General features: G+C 42.8%; 2 protein-coding genes across 2 annotated transcripts in view; one reads left to right on the top strand and one right to left on the bottom strand.

Annotated features, from left to right (window-relative positions):
* Positions 1-21,803, bottom strand: part of psmg3 (proteasome (prosome, macropain) assembly chaperone 3) — a 57,440-nt gene that overhangs the window by 9,803 nt on the left and 25,834 nt on the right. The window lies entirely within an intron of this gene.
* Positions 11,161-21,803, top strand: part of elfn1a (extracellular leucine-rich repeat and fibronectin type III domain containing 1a) — a 43,436-nt gene continuing 32,793 nt past the window's right edge. Inside the window, exon 1 of the mRNA XM_088357372.1 lies at positions 11,161-11,534. The gene's annotated coding sequence lies outside the window, so the exon portion shown is untranslated. The remainder of the gene's footprint in view (positions 11,535-21,803) is intronic.

Genomic DNA, 21,803 nt, shown 5'->3' on the forward strand with positions numbered 1-21,803 from the left:
CCCTAATTACCAGTGGAGAGTAGGGATTTTTTTTTTTTGAAAAGTTTGGCTGTCCAAATCAAAAAGTGCTGTGTGGTTTGAGTCGATCACCGTCAGTTTTGTTCTGTTTGTTGTTTAACCGCTTTACGTGTTGCGCAATCACAACAGAGGAGGTTGGCAATGCACCGCAAAAGTTGAAATTTCAAATCAATTTGTTAAGAAGTGTCCAAGTTGATGTTATTTTGGGTGTATAAGTGTTGCACTGCATTTTTTTAATGGAGATTTTCTAAACACGCATAAAATAATAGTAACATATTATTAAAGCAACAAAATGGCAATATGCCAGAAAAATGTAGGAATGCGACAATGAAAACACACAATGTGCGACCACAGTTTCAATGTGTTTCAATAAAATAGATTTTTTGGGGTTGCATGAATCACAGCAAACAATGTACGCTTGGCAGCATCTGAGTAAGTGACTTCACAAGAGTAATAAATAATATATAAAACTATAGAGCATAAATATTCATTGCAGACTTAAAAATGCAGTGTTTTCCACAAAGTCGGGAATGAATATAATACACTAAAAATTCAACATGTGCGACTGAAAGGTTCTTTTGTGCCATAGTTATCCAACTAAAAATGATTGATTAGTGCACCAATGCAAAGACATTAGACATTAAAAGCCCAAACAAAAAATGAGCTCGCTATTTTCAAACTTTTATTTTATAATAAAACATTGAATGTTAATCGGGCAAAGTTTATCAATGCTGATGATGTGAATGGACAAAAGCAGATTATAATTATCATACGAAATGTCTCCCAAAGAACTGGCAATCTCACCTGGGCGACCTGCACTCGGACTGAAAATGTCGTCTGAATTTTAAATCACGAGCGGTAGTTGTTACGGGTGACTCGCCGCCAATCTGATGAAAATAACCATAGGCACAATCGCACTCATGTATACGGCTTGACAGCACTTGTGATTTATGAGCTATCTGGAAGAGAATGAAAGCATTTTGATTTATTGATAGGAACTTGGATGGCAACTATCAGTAGTTTTCTGACAGAAGTTTTGTTGTTGTGGCCTGTTATCTGGTGACATTACTTTCTATGTACAGTAATCCCTCGTTTATCGCAAATAATTGGTTCCAAAAACTACCTGCGATAAGTGAAATCCGCGAAGTACGGTCACCAACAAGAAGTACTGGGCAGGCTAACGAGTTAGCGGAAAGATGCGAATTCGCGATTGTGCTAACACGCGAAAACGGACTTCTAAAGGAATGTAAACCAACATTTGGAGCAATACTACATTGTCCTAAAGGTTAGACACATGTTTCCTCAATTTAGAAGTTTTATTTTGACTTTTAAATGTTTTTTTTTAATTTGGAAAAAAAATCCGCGATGGAGTGAAGCCGCAATAAACGAAACGCAAAGTAGCAAGGGATCACTGTCGTCCCAAAAGAGGAGCGAAATAAAAAGTCCTAAATGCCTGCGAGAACAGGCTGGTTCACTTTAAAAAAATAAATAAAAATAATAATAATCCTACTAAATTTTCCCCAAGATCAGGTCAAATAAAGACTATAACAGTAATACTTTGTTTGTTCTTTAAAGTACATTACTGCCCCCTACAGGAGTGGAATGCAAACTTCCAATTTAAATTTAAGACTTTTTTAGGTGGTCGTCTGCATTCCAATTATTTTTTGCATTTAACGGTATTACATTTCTTGAAACAAATGCTTTTGATTGAAGCGTGTTAGCTCAGTTGTTTGCATTCAGGTCCAAACACACAAGGCAACCTATAAGCAATAAATGAATACGCACACCCACACGTACGATGAGTGCCAGCAGCTAATTTCTGTAATAATCTCAACTCTGCAGCTAATTGGCTGCACGCCAGATGCTTCTCATCAAAATAATGACTCTGTCTCTTACGAGGAAATGATCTGTCTTCTCTTCTGCTTTCTTTTATACACGGAATCTTTACTTCCTGCCTGAGATGAAGCCAAATGATTCATTCGTTGGGAGTAAAGCACTACTACTTTCTTACTGTACTTAATTTGATTCCTTTTTTCCCCTTATTTTTACTCCATACTGCAAGCCGCGGTTGATTGAGACTTTTTTTTCCCCATCAGTACCTTTGCGTGAATCCAATGAGTACTTTCGGGTTCTTGAGCTCTGCAGGGGTCTCGCATTTGGAGTGCAAAGCTATCAAGGATTTCTGGGATGTCTACAATGAGCTACCATCATAAAAGGTTAATAGTGATGTATTTCATAAGTAAGATCTTGCCATTCTGCAACAGTGGCTCTTTAAAGGGACGCTATGGGTGACATAAGTGCGTGTGAGGAAATTGACTCGTAACACTCTCGTCACTGGCTAGGATATTTCCCTTGGGTGGGGGGGCAAGAATATCTCTGAAGTGTCCAAAAAAAAAATAAAAATACAACCGTCCTTCCGTTTTCTGACATATATATTTTTTTTACAAATCTGTAAAATTCTTCAGAAAATGCTGGTGAGGATTCATTATATGTATTCTACAATGACATGAGGAAACGTGGGAAACAATTACCAGAAAAATTGAAAAATATCCAAAAGTCTGGTCCAATTATATTGCAGCTCTGCCAGCGGCACTACTAGCAAATGCAATATAAGACCTTGTCTCATCTCCTCCTGCCATAAAATTAAAAATATATTAAATTATCCGATGATGAGATGTGAAAACATCATCAAAAAGTTGAGAAAGTACTTCTGCCGTACTTTTCTTCCAGGTTTCGACATTTTTCAAATGAACAAATTACAGATGGCTTATTCAATTAGTTGGATGCAATTTGTTTGATTTTAATTAGTAAACAAAGTTCTTCTGATCAATATGTTCTTGGCTCACATCTTTTGAAGACCACGCCAGTGCCAGATGCAGGAAAACGCTATCGTCTTGATTAAACATGTTCATTTCTTTTTGGCTGTGTTGTGTGGCTACAAAAACAAAAAAAAATCAAATGAAATAATGGACATGCTGGCAAAAATGAAACTGTGGCGGACTGTTCGTCGTCTGTCGTGGTGTCTGAAAATCCGTGAGTGGATCAGACGTGGTTTCAGGACTCCATTAAGAGCACTCATGGGGAACTTTCCTTTCACCCAGACAGAGAAATTGTTCCGAGGCGCTCGGCTTCCATGTGGTGATGAAGAGTGGAGCGATCATAGCAATTCAGACATCAGATCCTTTTTACTCTAGCTAGGGGATTTCCAAGAGACGGAGGTGATGATCTTTCTGTGAAGGCTTTTATGCGTTGCTTCAGGGGCACAATGGCGTCAAAAATCCCAAGTCCACGAAAATATACTTCTTTCAATGTTATTTATTATTACCAGACATTAAGCTGAATTTACAGAATACAGTGATTTTTTTTTTTTATATCATAATGGACCTCTTAGACCTCTTTTTCCAATTCCAGGAATGGAAAAAAAATAGAGCCTCTCTCAAGAAGCAGCAAACAACATTAATGTGCATGGTCGTGTTGCACTGATGAGACTCCGGCACACAAATTGGAGAAGACGGCAACCCTGAGTGGACCCGCATAGAATCACCTTGTTGGAATTCCAGCGAGCCTTACGATAGGATCCATAAATCACTACACCAAAGGTGACCCCCAACGTAAGGCCAGTAATAACCTCCCTCTTCGTTTTTTCTTTAAAGATAGAAACATATGAATGATGGTTGTCATTAAATGAAGCCCGGTTAGGTTAGCGACCTCGCTAAAAATAGTGACGCCTGATGGTGTCTCCTCATTGGAAAGATCTTCAAATATGAAACCAATATTTTAGTATTATTGCTGCTCTCACATTATGACAGAGATTCGTCACGACTTGAAGTTGAAACAAAATTCCAACGCCCTTACAGCGGCTCATCCATTTTTGTTCCCTTCCATTTCTCGCTCGCGGCGGCGTTGTTTGCTTAGAACGGAATGGAAGTCGCACCTGATTATTTCCATGTGAAACGCCGGTGCACCCCCGCCAAGCTGGCACGGCGACGCGTCTGATTCGGGCTTTGATTAGGAGTGTGATGAGCGGAGATAATCGCACATGGCTTCCTGAAAGCGACGCTTTCTCGCAGGAAAACACTTTGACGACATCACTGGGGGGTCCCTTAAAGGATCCAAGCGGAGGACAATAAAGCCTAAAGCCCTTCCCCTAGCTCCGTGAAAGACGCTCAAGGAGCATAGAGCAGAGAGTGGGACTCATTTTTAATTTACCGTACCTCTATTCAGACTGGCAGGAAGACTTATGAATACTCCCTGGTGCAGTATTTATGAAGGTGTCAAATGGGCAAATCAGAGACGATAAGGGCACCAGATGGGATTTGTACAAAGCTCCGGCAAGTCTCATCGTCGTCCAAAATTTTGGACATTTTAAGATGAAAGTCAGCTTCAGTCAGACGAGCACAATGAAAGCTTGAAAAGGATTTTTTTTTTTTTTTTTACATAGAAATCAATCAAACTAGCTTACTGAGTGACTCGCTAGTTTTTGTTAGCTTGCTATATAGCTAGGTACCGACATAGTTTGGTCATTTTAAGATGAAAGTCAGCTTCGGTCAGACGAGCACAACTAAAGCTCAAATAGGATTTTTTTTTTTTTTTTTACAAAGAAATCAATCAAACTAGCTTACTGAGTGACTCACTATTTTTTGTTAGCTTGCTATATAGCTAGCTACCGACATAGTTTGGCCATTTTAAGATGAAAGTCAGCTTCAGTCAGACGAGCACAACTAAAGCTCGAAATGGATTTATTTTTTTACATAGAAATCAATCAAACTAGCTTACTGAGTGACTCGCTCGTTTTTGTTAGCTTGCTATATAGCTAGCTACCTACATAGTTAAATAATCAGCTAGCTAGCTACCAACTAAGTTGTTTTTATGTAATTCTGCTCTCTAATTAGTAGCCTGAAAAGATATCGGAAGGCAGGCTAGCAGGCCCGCTCTTTGTATAAGGATAACGCAAAACAAAACAATGCCGCTTGTGTGGCATTAGCTCCAGCTCAGCTTCACGCCGGCTGCGTTTGAACGAGCTGGTGGGCTTGTCGGCTCACTGCCTCCATATGTTGGATTGTTCACACATGCAACCTGCAGGCGGGTGCGCTTTTCACTGCTAGTATATGCCATCTTGATTCTCCAGTGCTCCATTTTGCATGCCTGATGTAAAAATCCCATCTGCAAGCCAGAAGATGAGCAGCACTGTGTTTGTTCACACGCTGCCAGATTTACCAAAGCTTTGTGCTTGCAAAAATGGCCACAAATTCAATTGCTCACACAATCAGATATGGAAACTGATCTACTAACCCAAGATGGAGTCTACCTTATATACTAATTTACAACGCAGTTCATTTTGCGTGTTCCTGGAAGCGTATTATGCAAATAGAGTCATTTAGCAAGCACAATTTGATTTATAAAACCCGAGACGAATTGTGATGGCTGATTTTGCATATTTTAATTCTGCATCTGGAAGTCAGGTGCAAACGGCAGCACTCTGCATAAACATGATGAGGATGCACGGACAAAATGAAAGCTGACATGGAGAAGGGATCTTTGTGATATATTTGAATAATAAGAAACATACAATCAATATTAGTGACATTTTTAGCAATGCAATTGCGCAAAAACTAGCTAGCTTGCTAGATAGCCAATTCATGAGTTGCCAGTTAGCTAGCAGGATTATAATTATATTAGCCAAACAGTTTTTTGTTTATTTTGTAGACATATGGGCAAGCAGGATTACATTAACTACTCAGCTAGACAGCTAGCGAGCTACAGTCGATGGTCAATGGTTATTTATAGCATTAGCCAGTTAGCTAGCAACATTTTCTTTGTCATTGGCGAATGAAGGGATTCTTGACTTGGGAAACGATTGAAGCGTACCAAACTGTAACCCGCAGAGCTGTGATGAAAACATTCATAAGTGAGCTATGAATTGGAATTGGATATCATACATGGTGTGATGGGGGTCAATGGAGGTATGGTCAGGTAAAGTGCTGACAAGAAACCCTAAGCGTTCCCGACACATTTGCAATAAGGAAAAAGGCAATTTAGCAATTCCACATTTAAGCTTCATTTAGCTTCCTTGCAGAGCCATCACATTTTTTTTTTCCGGACTGCACGCAGGGATGACGAAAAACTCATTTCACCCAACAATCCTCTACTCTAAGAACTTGGCAACCTCAGGAGGGGGAACATTATAAAAAATGATTAGTCATATTTAGATGAGTTGGCCGCAGTAACAGTGATGCATCTGCAGAGCAAAAAAAAAAAGACTGAATGGAGCCCGATGCCTGGCTGTCTGCTTTCATTCAGAGGCGGCCAGAATGTTCACACTGGAGAAAGTGTGAAGGCATGCAGCGCTCAACCTCTGCTTTCGGAGAAGTGCGATCCCGAGAACTACTACTTTCCTTAAAGTCCAAACTGTTATCTACAAAAAAAAAGTTTCCACGACAAATCCCAGTGCGAACACCTTCCAGCCTCCGCCAGTCACACATTTCTCAATCTGTTGTTCTGTTTCAAGCATTACGTGAGACAACAACGTAGGCGAAAGTCCCTCCGGTCGGCATCCGCGTGGGCTGCCTTCGGGTACCGGTTCTCTCCGAGGAGAAGCCAGGCTAGGCCGGCCCTACTCAGACGCATAGTGGGCGCCTCGCCGCTAAACTGGAACGAGCGGCGGAACAAGCAAGCGCGGCCACCCGGCGATGCGTCCACATCGGCGAGCCTGACCTTTGACTCGTCATTTTGCTTTGTTTACGTCCTACGTGATGAGTCAGACATCTGCATAGAAAAATGCTGCGTAGGAAGGGAGACGCTTTCATTTGCATTCTTCTTTTCTCATGCTGCGTCTGCTGTTATTTATTTTTGGTTGTTATTGTAGACTACTTGGGAAACACTGCTGTAGATTTCGATATAAATATAGGAGCTTATTGGTCATATTTTCTATCTATTGCTCTATTGTTTTTATCAGTTGGCGACATTGTGGAAAGCGTCCTTCTCTCTGCGGGTACATTCCGAAGGTCCACTCTGTCTAGCTGAGTAATATCTCCAGACATTTCGGATGACGAAAAGCGGCTGTTATTTCCGCCGGATGAATTATTAACTAGTTATTTTTTGCCCCTTCTGAAGTGGCGAGAGGACAGGTTAGAGGACTGCTGACTGAGTCAATGTTGGCAATGAGTCACAGGATCTCATGACCGCGCATGGCCAAGCTTGTGATTAAAAAGTCAGAAACTTTGCTTTGAAGGTGTGCCGAAAATATGACGATTGCTAATAGAGACGTATTGTGCGGTTACAGGAAATGACATTTGAAAAAAAAAAGTGGTGGTCAGTTTTCCACTTTAAATTAGTACAAAGGGAAACTGGGAAAACTGTGACCCATTGAATGCAGCTGCTGTAAGGCGACAAGCTAACATACAGTAACAGAGGAGGAGGATTAAGCAAAAAAAAGCTTATATTTGTCACTTCGAGCTGAAGGTTAGCGTCAAACTAAAAATACAACAACAAAAATTCCACATTGAGTCGTTCAAATAACTGCATGGCTCTCATTAGCTTAATACAAACGTTATTAGCAAACAGGCTAACAATTAGCATCTATGTGTTGGTGTTAAAACAGCAGATATCCAAATATAATTAGAGCAGCAATTAAAAAAAAATCCTCAGACGTAATTTGTTGAACCTCTACATTGTAGAGTTTGTAGAGTCTACAAAGAACTTGTATCACTGCCGTACTGACGAGTCTCCTGTTTGTTTGTTTGTTTGTTTGTTTGTTTGTTTGTTTGTTTTCCTTATACTGCCCCATGTGGAAACACCAGAATTAGCGCATTCAAGTAGAAAATGTGACATAAACATTTCTATTCCTTTGAATGCTTTTTAATTTAGTAATTACTCTATGTAAGTAGAATGTTATATCAAAAACACAGTCATTTTGTTTTAACTACGATCCCAAAAATGCAATATTTAACATGCTTGAACTCGTGAGGGCACGCCGTACATATTACAAAGAAAACCTCAGCCGTAATGGTTCTTGCACGGTACACTAAAAGCAGCACCAGATGACGAAATGTCTCGGTGACCTCAACGAGTGACATCACGCCGGCTTATTTTGGAGCGAGCAACACTCACAGGCTCTCGAAGCGCTCTTCCCGGTGGAACGCGCCGACGACAAGGTTGTACAAGCTTGTGAATTATGCATATTTTGGAAGGTGGTGTGTAAAATATATAGGCGCATCCCTTCGCTACCTCTTGACTCCCAGTTAATGGAATCCAGAAGTAGTATTACCCTTTCAAAAAACAAAAAGTTAGACAAACATCCACTTAGGTTGTTTTAATTATACATATCTATCTGCCCGGTTGTATATTCTGTGTAAAAGTATCAATACGAGTGTGTTATTTATAAGCAAGACTGGGAAGGGGAGCGAACTCAAACCGTAGTGGCTCAGCGGGGAGCGCTGAAAGCAGCGGCGTGTTATTTTCAGACGCTCCGTCGTTACAAAGCATTGCTCATTTCGCCGTGGCCGGAGCGCAGCGAGGCTGGCCGCATGCACCACGGCGACTGCAACGCGCTTGGCGTGTCTTTTGTGAGGCTTTTAGTGTAGGTGGTGTGTTTATCCCGACGGTCACGCCGAGACGGACCGGCCCCGGCCCCTCCCCCCCACGGCGAATTAGCCCACGCTCGGATCTCATTCCTCTGCTGCTGCTGTCAGATAGCTTCACAGAAAACATGACAAAGCGGGAACGCCTGAAAGCAACACTGGCTTTTTTGTTTTTTTGGTGTGTGTGTGATGAGATACCTTCTGACTAAAAGAACTTTTTCTCACATTCAACTTGTTTGTAACAGTGGGGGGGGGGGACTTCCCTAATGTAAATCCACCATAGATAGAAAATTCTCACTGAGAGCTGGTCAAGCAACTTTCCACAATCTTCATTCAAGGCCCGCCCTCTCGGCATTGCCCAAACACTTAGCTCAGCGTCTATTTCATGGCCTTTTGAAGACCTTTCAGCGGGTAACCAGGAGATGAATTCCTCCCTCATCAGTGCATTCCACACTGTCAACATATTCAAATGCATGCAAATTACACTTCCGCCAAGGTTGACGGCGCCAGATCCGTGTCGTGACCTAATCGGGCGCCGCGCTCTATGCAAATCAAGCCTTCGACTCAGAAACATCTTCAGTAATTACGCCGCAGGTCGTGCAGACGCCCCGTGTCCGTATTTCTTTCTTTCCTCTGCTCTGATTTGACACGTTGGCTTTTCATCACAATGCTGATTTGAAGTCGCGGACGTGTTTATCTTTCTGCTCCGATAAATTCGACACCGCTGGAACGGAATTTTTGGCCTAGCCTGTGTGCTGGACAATCCTAAAAATATGGCTCCTATCTTCTCCATTCCTCCTTCCTTTCGGATGCGCCATACTTCACTGACAGCAGATATTCCATTAAATCATCCCTGCGCTCGCCCCCGTCGTCCCCGCCTCTGAATTATCGCCGGCGTCGTTACCTCCCTCCGCTATCCAAATTGGCTTAGCCACTGAATGAAGGATTTAAATAATTCATTCCGCCTATCCGCTTTGCTTTTTCTTCACCGCGCCCCCGACCCGCTCGGACTTCATTTCGTTGCATTATCGCCTATTCAGAGGCGGGTCCAAGTCGGACGGATGGGTTCGGTTTGAATTCCAGTTTTTAGGGGGACATATGATTCGATATTATACACTTGCAGAGGAAATTACGTACTGGAATGATAAATTATACCAATTCGGACAGAGATTTTACGAGCATGATTTGGAGGCAAGGCTGGCTGAAGATCCACAATTTTCAAGTGATCACTAACATTTATCTTCATGTTTTTTTGTACTCTGAGCATATTAAATGAGTATATATTTATCTACATTAGAGTGGCTGTAGGTGGACAATCGTACCTCACCGTGAGCCGCTTCAGATATTTCCGTGACCTGGTCAAACTTGCGGTTCTTCTCTACCAAGCTCACTTGAAGCGTGTTCCAACAATAAATATTTCATCAGCGAGCCGAAGTAGACGTATTATTCCTCGACTTTCCAAGCCAAGGCCTTTAACGCTCGCCATCTTCCGGGCTATCTTTTAATGCGGCCTCCGGTCCGCCGAGGCTTTACAGCGTAAGCGGCGAGGATATTAGAAAGCGGGAGACATTCAGCGTGGCCGCTCTGCGCCGCGTCCACGCTTGGCGCATCTACTTCCACCACGCCGCAGTCCCCAAAGCCGCTGCCAAGTTCATTACACAAGCAGACGTGCACGTACACACATCCTCCCCCTCAAAGAGGAGCGTCCGCTTCCAGATCTTCTCGAGCCACCCCTCATATGTGTTCTCCTCCATGCGGCAGCTTCTGCTATTTGGCAATTTATCACTGACATGTATTGATCTTCCATCACATGGAACACGAATTGACTTGTTTGGTGAAATATGGTGGACCTTTGCAGCTGGCTCTGCCACTTTGCTCCCCACCCCCCACCCCCGCATGTCTATTTAAGCCCAGAGAATTATGGACCACCGCCGTCACACTGTGACTCTTGATTTAATTATAGTGATGGTGATATATTGCAAGATGTATATTTAGTGATATGAGCAGTTATTAATATCATTAAATACATAACAGTTAGGACAATATGGCAATCCTATGATCCCTTTTGCAGCTGTGAGAAATCTGGAGTCTCTAGTGATGTATCAAATAATATAATATGTACAACATAATAAGTATAATATCATATAAATTTTTATATAATTTTATATAATATATGATTTTATATTATAAATATAATATAAATAAATATAAATGTATTAAATTATAAATATAAATTTACTATATTATATATAGTATATATTATGTGAATTATTTTATTTGTTTATAGATTTTTCTGGTACCATTAAAACCACTTGAAAACTTTATTTGTTACTTAAGAAAAAAATAATCCCCCATCAAACTATATTTCCACCCAAATATCAGCGACTATAAAGGCAAAGTTGACTCGATTAGCTCATTCACACAACATAAAGTCACATGGCTTCCTTATGAACCTAGAGGAACATCATCTGTCTCCTGACTTCATTTAAGTGGGTGTGGCAAGGGGGGCCAAGGGGGCTGAGCCCTTTCGGGGCAATCTCGTTAGGAGCTTTACAGCTTTTACGTCGGGCTGGGCCAAAAACGGGCACTTCTCTTTCTCTCCTGACAGCAGCCTCCCTTCCTCTCTTCCACCCTTCATCCCTCCCACACAAACTCACACTTCCCCACACAGCACACACACACACTTCCTCCTTTGGCCCGCCTCCCCCCTCCCTTCCCCTCCCTCGCTGGCTGTCTCGGCGGATAGAAAGAAGCAGCCCGAGCGAGCCGCTTCGCTCAGCTGTAAGCGAGGAGCGCCGATGGAGCTCCAGCCACGCTGAGCGCTCACAATAAAGACTCATTCAAATTCATCATCAGAATAAACGTGGATGTTGGTGCCCACCTGGGGAACCCGGAAGCTTCTTTTTGAGCACGATGACACAAGGCTGAGGAGCACAGGTAGGAACCCATTCTCTTTTGAGACTTGAATGCAACAAGCGTGCTTCTTTTCAATGTGCTCTGGAAATGTTGAGTGGTGAGTGAAGTGGTCGTGCACCCCCCCTCTTAAAAAAAAAAAACAAACGCAACCCCAAGTTGCGCCTCTGCGCTCTAAGTTTGCATTCAGCACCACGGACAGCTCCGCCGTCTATTTGGCCTCTATTGCTTTGACTGCGGAATAAAAAGTTGTTTTGCGGCTTAACAAAGCAACATGGGAGGTTTTATGATGAAAAAAAGCATGATGCCAAAATGCTAAACAAATGCACAATGATTAGCCACTGCCTATGTATGGCCTTAATCTATTCTATTAGACTGTGCGGTCATTACAGTCGACCGTGCGTGGAGCTCACTGGCAGATAAGCTGAGGATTTTGCAGCCTTCGTGCCATCTGTCTTTGGAAACGCAACGCTGGAGGAGCCGGCACTTGCGTAAAAACCTCGAGACGGATTGATTTTACTGTTTATTTTCCAGAGCATCTTAAAGTGAAATCCTGCAAGTTGCTCCAAACGATTCGGACAGGATGATGAGTCACAACTTGTGTCGGTCGCTTTCACTCGCAACTTTTTTTTTTGTCTTCTTCTCACACTTCCACCCACCCCCTCACCCCCACCCCTCATCTCCCTTATCTTGATTATGCAGCTGGATGATTGAGTCAGCTATTTTGTATGCATCTTGCTTGAGCTCGCTCTTTTGTGGAAGGAGAGGCAGAGAGATCGTGCCGAGGATACCGAGAGAATTACAGCTTCTCGTGACGGTTTAAAAAAAAAATAAATTGGATAAATTGCTGTTTGAGGGAGACGGATTTCCTGAGGGGACGGCGCTTTGGGAAGCGTGGCCGACCTTATTAAGCGAGAATGGCAATCGCGAATGACACATTTCTTTGGATGACCTGGACGGGAGTATCTAAAACTCTGACAGAGCGTGACAAAACGCTAAAGGAAGAATTGTGTAGCGCCCCATGCAACTTCACGCTTACGTGTTCCATGTTTGTTAATTACACAAATCAGTAAACAAGCCAACCAGAGCAGCTTGACATTTGATTGACAGGTAATGTGGATGGACGCTAATGATGCTAAGCTAATGCCATGCGAGATGCTAACAGCACTGTGTTAGGCATCATCAAATCTCTGTCAGCCTGATTGTGAGGCTGCAATTCTATGCTGAAAAATCTTAACGTTAGCATACTCACGTTAGCAACAGTGGTAGCGCTAGCACCAGAAAAGTGTCCTAGCATATAATCAAAGCAAAATTCTGTGCAAACACAAGAGACTTTATTTGCGTTAAATACTAGAGTAACTTCAACGTCGCTCCAACGATATTAAAAACACTGTAGAAGACAATCGGTGGTCACTATGGCAACGGCAGACATGCGGCTGTTGTTCTCTTGTCAGATTGTTGCATCCTGTTGCCTTCAGTCACACTATTTAAGTCCATCTTGAGGCTCTAATTTAATTTTCATTGTGGGGGAAACAAGGTAAAGTATTTGGACACCTTGGGAGCCAATTGTGTGTCCACAACTTGATGACAACAACATTCCATTTTCTTGCACCTGTTACAAATTAAAGCAACAAAAGTCATCGCTGTGCTTATTGTACTTGTTAACTAATGACTACCGTGTAGTTCGGGAGGAGATGTTGTTGTTCTACGGCTAACAATGTGTAAAGGGACCCTTGCTGGGAGACATACGGAACGACAGCATGGCACGCACACACACAAACACACGCCTTGCAAAGCGTAAAACTTCACGGCGCTGTTTGACGAAGCTGCTGTTGCATCACCTCCGGCGTCCCATGTGACGTGAGTATGCTTGATTAACCACTGGTGCGAGGACGCCAAAGTCCAGAAATGAGCCTCAGAGGGAGCATAACAAGTTTGGATTGGTCGGTAATCTAGTTTGTCGAGCAAAAGTTTCTGGCATGTGCGATATGTTGGGCCGCACTGGCAGCGATGGTTCTTGTTACTAGGCAGAAATCTCAGGATTTACCAATCTGCCCCAGGAATTTTATAATTGAACCATAGAGCTTTGTATTAAATATATAACACCGAGGACAAATGGATAGATGCATGTCAAACAGAACCTTGACCATGACTATGGTTCTAAGTGCGAAGGGTGAAGGATAGCGTTCAATCAATAATGCTGCCCACACGTTTTGCCTGAAGACACCACACATGAACCACCATTGACTGCAACTTTTTACATTCCGGGGGAGGCGCAACAGAGAAGGCTCAGGCTCTCCATTATCTAATAAAGCGTGGAGATAAAAGCTGAAATGACAAAATAAAGCAAAAAAAAAAAAAAAAGCAAGGGTATGCTTTTTTTTTTCTTCCACTTTGCCCCTACGCTCTTTCCTCAGAAACCTCACAATGAATCAGCATTATTTTTTGGGCTTTATTCCAGAACACAAAGTGTCGCAGAGGTTATTGAATGTAGAACCTCAAGTTGTATTCCAAATAACAATAATTTGTCACTATCCTAGTGTTAAAAAAAATCTAAGTGTAAAAAGAAGTTAAGCGTTGTTAAACACAAGACGAGATGACTACAACAAAATGGCTGACCTCCTTTTTCATTTCCACTAGCTACTATCGACTGCTCCATTTATTTTAAAATCGACTGGCAGCTAGGGGCTATTAGTTTTAGGGGAAGCTAAGGAGCTCGCTAGTTTTCTGTTGATCAACGTTGACTGAATGACAAGTAGTTTCCATACAAGAAGACTTTTGTACAAATGGACACTAAATTTCCGCAGCCGCCTCCGTGTGACAACGCCGTCGCTCAAACATCTCAAACTCTTTGCGACTTCATCTCATCATCTTATCCGGTCAATCAAAACAAGCTCATTAATTATTCATCAATGTAACAGCAAAAGGGCACGAATGAATTAGCGGCCCGATGTGCAAACATTCAAATGTGCGGCGATGGCAGCGCTTCGCATTTGGCCGGCGTGGGCGATTATCTCCTGTCGCCGTAATGCCGTGTAATTTCGAATTTTCTGAAACTGTCAACATGAAACGCCAGAAACGCAAACAAAGCGGCTGGCAACAAAGTCAAACACCTGAGGACACACGCAAAGATTAGCCAAAGCGCTTGGAAGAGATGTTCTGGATACGTTTGGGACGCAAATGAGAAGAAATGCCCGGGAGCTAACGAATATAGCTTTGGAGTTGACAGGCGAGAATATTTACAGCTCTCCAATGGGTCATTAGGTGACTCGTCGTTGAAATCAATACTTCATTCCTCAGGAGGCAGCTATAGCTAGCTAGATATACTATGTAGCATTGAAATGGTCACTATTCAATCCAAACTACCTTCACAGGTTTACTCATAGCTTCCAGGTTTTTTTTTTTTTTGGGTGCCAAGGAGAAGATTGAGATGCTGCTTGGGCTGCGCTGGCTCGCTTAGCCCCTTAGCGGGTGAAGAAACGCTCCTCTGAGCATTTGCCGCTCTGAAGTGAAAGTCAAGGGTAGCAGGCGCAATCAGAGGAGCGGGCTCGGACTACCACTCTGATGCCGGCTGAAGGTCATCTTGTAATCTGCCTCGGCGTCAGCGACGCCAAGCGTTGTCACACAGTTTGAACTCGAAGTGATTGCTTTGAGTCCGGCCAGGTCTCAATATACGGTGCGGTTTGATGGACAGCAGAATGCATCCACGACTTGAGAAGTGGCAGGCTATTGTTCCCGTGAAGAAAAATCAACGGACAAAGAGAGACACGGGGCAAAAGGACAAATCAATGCACTCTTGAAAGTGCTGGGTTAACAGTAACCCAAAATGGGGTGAAATGGTGCCGGGCCAAAATGGGCCTATCCAATTCTGGGTTATTCACACTGGATTGATGGGTCGAGACTTTTAAAGGTCTTAAAAGGATGCGTTACACAGAATCATCCCGGTTACCAGATTTTAATGACATTCTTCTGGCTAATATGTCGGGTTTTGTTGGACCTAACTGTGGGATTCTATAATTTGGACCACAGTATTCTCGTTTACAGAACCAGGTCGGCATTATTGGTCGTGCTCCAGAGTGATTGAGATTCTATTTTTGTGTTAACCTTGGTTGCTGTGAGTCCTACTCTGCCCTACTTTGCAATGGCGTTCCACAGAGTTCAACTTTGGGGCCCCTGCTGTTTTCATTCGACTAGCAAATGAGCAATTTTGGTACTTATAAACTTCTTGTTTATTAGAATTCTATTTCATTCTACCAGTGCAGAGAGGGCAATCTGAAAATAATGGGACATTTATATAAAACAATAACTTCTCATTATTGTTCTTTTACGATTGTTCCATGAAAAAAAGTCGTTTTTTCCCCAAATTTCTTGACAGTCTGTCAGTTGAGTAAACGCGTCAACTAAGAGAGGCGGTGGCTGCATTATTGAAGCACCGCTGGGCCTTCATCAGTCACGGTGGGAACATCAGAGAGGACGCATTGAGTCGAGACGCGTTTAATGAGGAGATGAGCGCTTTAAAGAGCGGGCGGGACACCACAGGCTGACTCATCAATAATTTGGGCAGCCATATGTCCGGCCCTTTGCAAAAACCTGCTGACAACTCCCTTTGTGGTCATCAAAGTGAACTTTGGGCAACGAATACTATGCCCCTCCCCCCTCCTTTGTCATCCAACTTAAAAGCTTTAAGGAGGACAGTATTTTTTTTCACAATGAAAAAGAGCTCCCAGGTGTCTTATTCCATAAAAATACTGGGATTTATTTTATCATACCTAGCTGGCACTTCATTACCAAGTTATTGCGATAAGTTCATGTGGCGCATGCAGCAGACACATTCCGAAACACAATTCACTAGCAGACACATTTCGGCGGAAAACAATATTTACTTGAATTTCTCACTTGACAGGTGGCCTGGGATAATTAAAATTTCAATTTCCCATATGTCCCCCTTTTAAAGATTTTCCATCGGGGTCTTTTTTTTTTTTCTCCTCGTTTAGTCTCAAGTCGCGCCTCTTAATCACGTGTGCTTATCATATGCCCGGCTCACAATTCACTTTCCTGCGGCTCCACTGTAATGGCTTCATTTTTCACCGCCCGCGACCGTTACAAGACCGTCAAGTGAGGCCAAGTATGTTGATAGGGACACCACGTCGCCATGGCAACTGCGTTCAAACTTGAAGCCATGCTAGTCGTGTCTTTTAATAAAATCAAATGGGAAAAAAAGTGTGAGCATTCACACCATGAACAGATCTTCGAGTAGCAAGACGCTCACGCTGGGGCGACGTTGCTGAATACTTGACACAAGGCTTCAAGATTATGCAGATTATTCATTCCTATTCTCCGGAGTCCAACTGTTGCGCATTGTGAAACCTCACTTGATTTAATAAACTTGCACAATCCAATAAAAAGAAAATTTAATCACCCCAATGAGCCATATAACCACCCCCAACTTGTTGTCACTAAAATTGTCAGGCAGCCCGTCCAAATGCAATCTCAGCAATTTTTAAGCACATTTAAGGTATAGCTCCGGAAAAATCTCACCACGCGTCCTTGAACGCTCACCATCGGAAGCGACAGCTGGCGAGAGCGTCGCCCCGTCCCCAGCTGCCGAGCTTCAATCTGACGCTCCACCTGTTGTCGCCTCATCGCACGGTGCCGCCTTTCACGGCGAATCATCTCAGCCCGGTGATGGCCCGCGGGGAGGGAAAGAGAGAGGCAGGATCCGCGCTGGCGGATCGTCAGGCCTTCCAGGTGTTCTTCCTCCGAGATTACATGGAAAAGTCTACATGGCAATCATGGTGGCAAATTCCTCAACTAATGTTAAATTAGCTTCATAATAGCGACATCATCAAAGCCTATAAACTGATCGTCTCTTTGACGGATATGAGCCAGATTAAAAAAATTAATCTTTGACCGCCTCGCTGATCCACATTGCTGCATTTAAGGATGATGCTAAAATGCCGAGTCGTATTCTAGAAGGTGCAAGCTTGACTAAGTGTATCGTTCTCGGCTTAATCTGATTTACAGCTAAATGCCCGATGCGACAAGTCCGTGTCGCTCGACTTTTAATTAAAAATGGAGGTCTTTTCCTTTCCCTCCCTCCCCCTAATCTCCCTTTTGCGCTCTTGAAGGATTCCGGCAATAAGCTCTGCTCCGATGGTGAAGATAGTGCCAATATACGCTGGCCGTGGTGAGAATTACCTGAAACTAATGCAGTAACAAAATCACTTTTATCATCTAATTAATGTTTTTCGCTATTTTGGCAGATTTTACAAATCAAATCTACTTATGGTATCGGTTACTTGGTATCGGTGGATACTGAAAATATGCATTACACAGAGCAGTAATTTTCATAAAACAGCCGTCTAAAAATACACACTGAGCACCTTGAAATTTTCCTGACTTGAATTTTCAATGTGCTGCACCTGTTTAAGATTGAATAAAAAAAACTCCTTCGACTTAATTGCCGCACTGAATGGAAATACGTTTTTTTTCAAAAAAGATGTGTGGGCTGCGTTCAAAGCAGCCGCATGGGCGTTGCGCCGCTCTTCCTAAAAATACCGACTGGTGTGTTCGAGTGGTACGTTTTTGCTTTGACTGTATCGTCAACTTCAAAGCGAAGAAAGTTGGACAATGTGCTGCTTGTGGTCTCGGCGGATTGGTCGCGGCTTCCCGCCGCTGATTCGATACGCTAACAGCCGCAATTACAAATACTTTTTATTCCTATTTGGTTACCTCATCCCATCAAGAGATTTACACATTTTTCACTTCATTAACCGCCAAATAATCAGATTCTCAAAAGCAGATGAGATTAAAAAAGTTTCCTCATTGGAGTTCAAGCCGTGACAGCAAACAGCACATTTGTCATGGTGTAAAGATAACGGCGCCCGAAACCATTAAAAAATGCATCTGTTAGACACTAAAATGTATTTTTTCCACCTCAAGGAGAAGATTGGGGCTCATTAGCGAGCACCGCATTCTCACTTATCTTTATAATAAGCTAACAATTCTTACGTGGGCTTTTTGTGCTGCTTTAAAAGCCTGCCACCATTCATTTACATTCGTATTAGTCACGACCACACGAGAATTCCCGCTAAAGACGTGTTTAGGACAAAAAGAGGATCGTTAAGATTTTGGAGGTGTTCGGTGCAAATAATGAACAATCAAACCTACTTGCGGTGATATTTTGAGCTTTTTAGCGTATTTGTTAACAATGCTATAAATATGCTATTTGCTAGCATATTTAGCATCTCTGGAGTCTGTTTTTGTTGGAGATGAATGAAAGCATGGAGGAATCCAAGATCTTGTAGAATTGCATAACAAGGCCTTTCGTAAAACTGGAGCGGCGCCAGGGGCAGCTTTGAAGGACCGATCGGCTCGAGCCTCCTCGTTTCTTTTTAATGTGTTCTGGATACGCGGCCATAGGCCGTGTCGCTCGCCTGCTAGCCTACATATGCTCTCCTCCGGGGCTTGGCGCTTCCTATCCTCAAGCCAGTGACTTTGGTTTGAAGAATCCAAGATAAAAGCTTGGGAAAAAAAACAGTGAAATAAAATAAACATTTGAAAGTGCCTCTTTAGATGAATCCATACAGCTCAAATGTTCTTGGTAGATTCATCTGCAAAACAACCATGATTTTATTTCCTGTCTCGTCCGTCATCATTTGCTCAGCGTTGAATCCTATTCCTCATCTTTTTTTTATAAGATGCATGTTTATCTGGACACGCGTTAGGGCTGTCAAACACTTTGATTGCTGGAAGTGTGGCGAGCGAGGGCACACAAGCGTCTGGCGAGCTCCCTCATGTACTCCGCTGAATTTCCTGTCAGCATCGATTACACACGGCCAATGTGGAGGGGATCTGGGATTTTCTCTTGCTGAGAATTAAGATAAGCTCCTGCCTGCCTGCCTCCGATGGCCCATGTTGACCCACCTGTTGAGTAGGACGGAAAATATGCAGGTGTGTGTGGCCCCGCACATTGGGCAAAACATTGACAAGGACGACACATTGGCAGTACTTCGCGGTGGAAAAATATGCCTCAAAATGAATACTTCTAAGTTCAAACTATGACACCAAATGAATGTTTTCCTTGGGTTTTCATTTCAGAATAAAAAGAAAATTGAAGTCCTGAAAAATTGGGAAAAATTAGCCCCGGGTTATAGAATGTCGGCCATTTTGATTTGAAGTTGCCATTTTGGACAAATGTCAGGCCTTGCATTTTGACAATGGAGGCGAGGCATGGCATTTTTTAAATTTCGGCATAAATTGGTGATGTGAGGGCCCTTTCATCGTGGACGCTAGACTTGAGCCACGTCCCTAATATTTTGGCTTGTAAGTAATATTATACAAAGGCAAGCTCTCGGCTCATCCGTCTGCCTTTTTTCAACCCCATCGCTTTCTCGACACACTCCATTGATAGCAAATTCCAAAAAGAATGTCCCATTTCTCTTGTTATTCAAGTGCAGATAAAACATTCGCTTCGTTACTTCCTGGGAAATTGGAAATACATACAGCGAAGAGGTCCATTTCCTGTTACTTACGTGCATCTTGGAGGCTAAACGGACTGTGCGTCAGAGAAACTCGGCTTGCGTGGTATTGCATCACCTTGGATATGTACACAGATGAGCAGACAGGATGCCGACACCGCTCGATAGTCTTCATCAATAGCTTGCAATCACTCTTCACGAGTGAAACTTTAAAAAGGCTGCGATATTTAATGAATTCATACAGTGACCTGATTTAAAGGAAGGTAAACACAAAATGGCGCTCTGGATGATGGCAGGTTAATATCATAATAATATATGTAAGCGTACATTCCCTGTTGTTTTAATTCTTTGAAGGCTTAGCTTCTTGAACACATGATTTACATATATTAGCATAGTAGTTTCGTAAATACACCGTCGCAAATGCCTTCCGGGAGTTAAAATCAATTTAAAAAGTAATTAGATGTAGTACAGTTTTTTTTTTTTATTCCGATATCAACTCCGCGAACTCGCACGTCGGAGGAAGCCAACTCCGTCATAAACCAAGCACTTATTTCAGGAGGACTTTGCCCCGCTGACATGTTCTTGTACTTTATTAGCATGATCCATCAAGCCATTTCTGACCTCTCATTTAACTCGTTCTATGTTTCCCTCAAGCCCGACAGAAGGAGATATTGATTCGAATAAGTAAGGAGGTCACTGTTGGGATTTGAGGAATATGCTATTCCTGGCTCACAAATCAATTCTCTTCTTCTTTTTTAATGGTAAAACTAATGTAACTCTCCTTGAGTGGAATTCCAGACAAACTATTTTATGAGTCATCCGAGACAGATTCCGATTCATTATCGGCGCGGGAGCTGCAGGTGATGCATCAATATGACACAGCTGCTAAGCAGCGCTTTCTCAGACACTGCCGGCGACTTTTTTTCATCCTGATTGGACTTTCTAATGTGGCCGCAAAAGGAGGTGAGGGAGGGGGGGGAGTGACAAAGAGCAACTTTGTGCTACGATGCCATTGATGTCGGCTCGGTAATTCGCTCCGAGCTTCATCTTGACTTGATGCGCCTGTTATCATCGAAACTGAAGGCTGGTTGACGCTTAATTGCTTTTCAATTCGTCGGAGGGGGGAATGTATATTCTCGGGTATTCCAATTTTCGCAAATATTAAAAGGTCTTTTCACCAGCATAGGAAATGAGATGCAATTGTGTGTAAATACGATTCCATCAGTGAAAAGCAACGCGCAAATGATTATTCCGAATATTAAACCTCGACGATATCTGATTGCTTTCGTCCGACATGTCGTGCGGATTGATGCGCTTGCGCTAATTGTTTCCTCGTTGAGCCATGTTGTTACAATGCTAACAGCTGCTAATCCTTCATGTAATCCCATCAATTTCACTACTGCCGCAGCTTCTTACTGCTACACGCTTTCCAGGAAAAGGTTGGACCACAAATTCGAAGAAACAAATGCTACACCCTTGCTAGCTAGTTAACCAAATGGTTTTGACCTGATATGAAGTTTAGCCAACAAAGCTAGCAGCCAGCTCCTGGTTGCAGCATTTTATTTTGCTTCTTGCTTTGGATTGTAATGAGGAAAAAAAATTCTGCGGTTTTTGATCTCGACTGTTTTAATCAGCAATACACGAGCGCTAGGCGAGGCAGGAGGTCTGGAAACTGGAGCCCAGTTTCACCCGCAAAAGACGCAAACTCTCCAATTGAGTACAGAATGGGATTATTAGAGAGGACCGAGAGGGAGCAATTAGGCGAGAAAACCACGAGGGCCGTGCAAGACTGAAGAAGCACTTAAGGGGAAAG

This window comes from Syngnathus floridae, chromosome 17 (genome assembly GCF_059516105.1).
Source record: "Syngnathus floridae isolate MCC-2025c chromosome 17, RoL_Sflo_1.0, whole genome shotgun sequence".
Lineage (NCBI taxonomy): Eukaryota > Metazoa > Chordata > Actinopteri > Syngnathiformes > Syngnathidae > Syngnathus > Syngnathus floridae.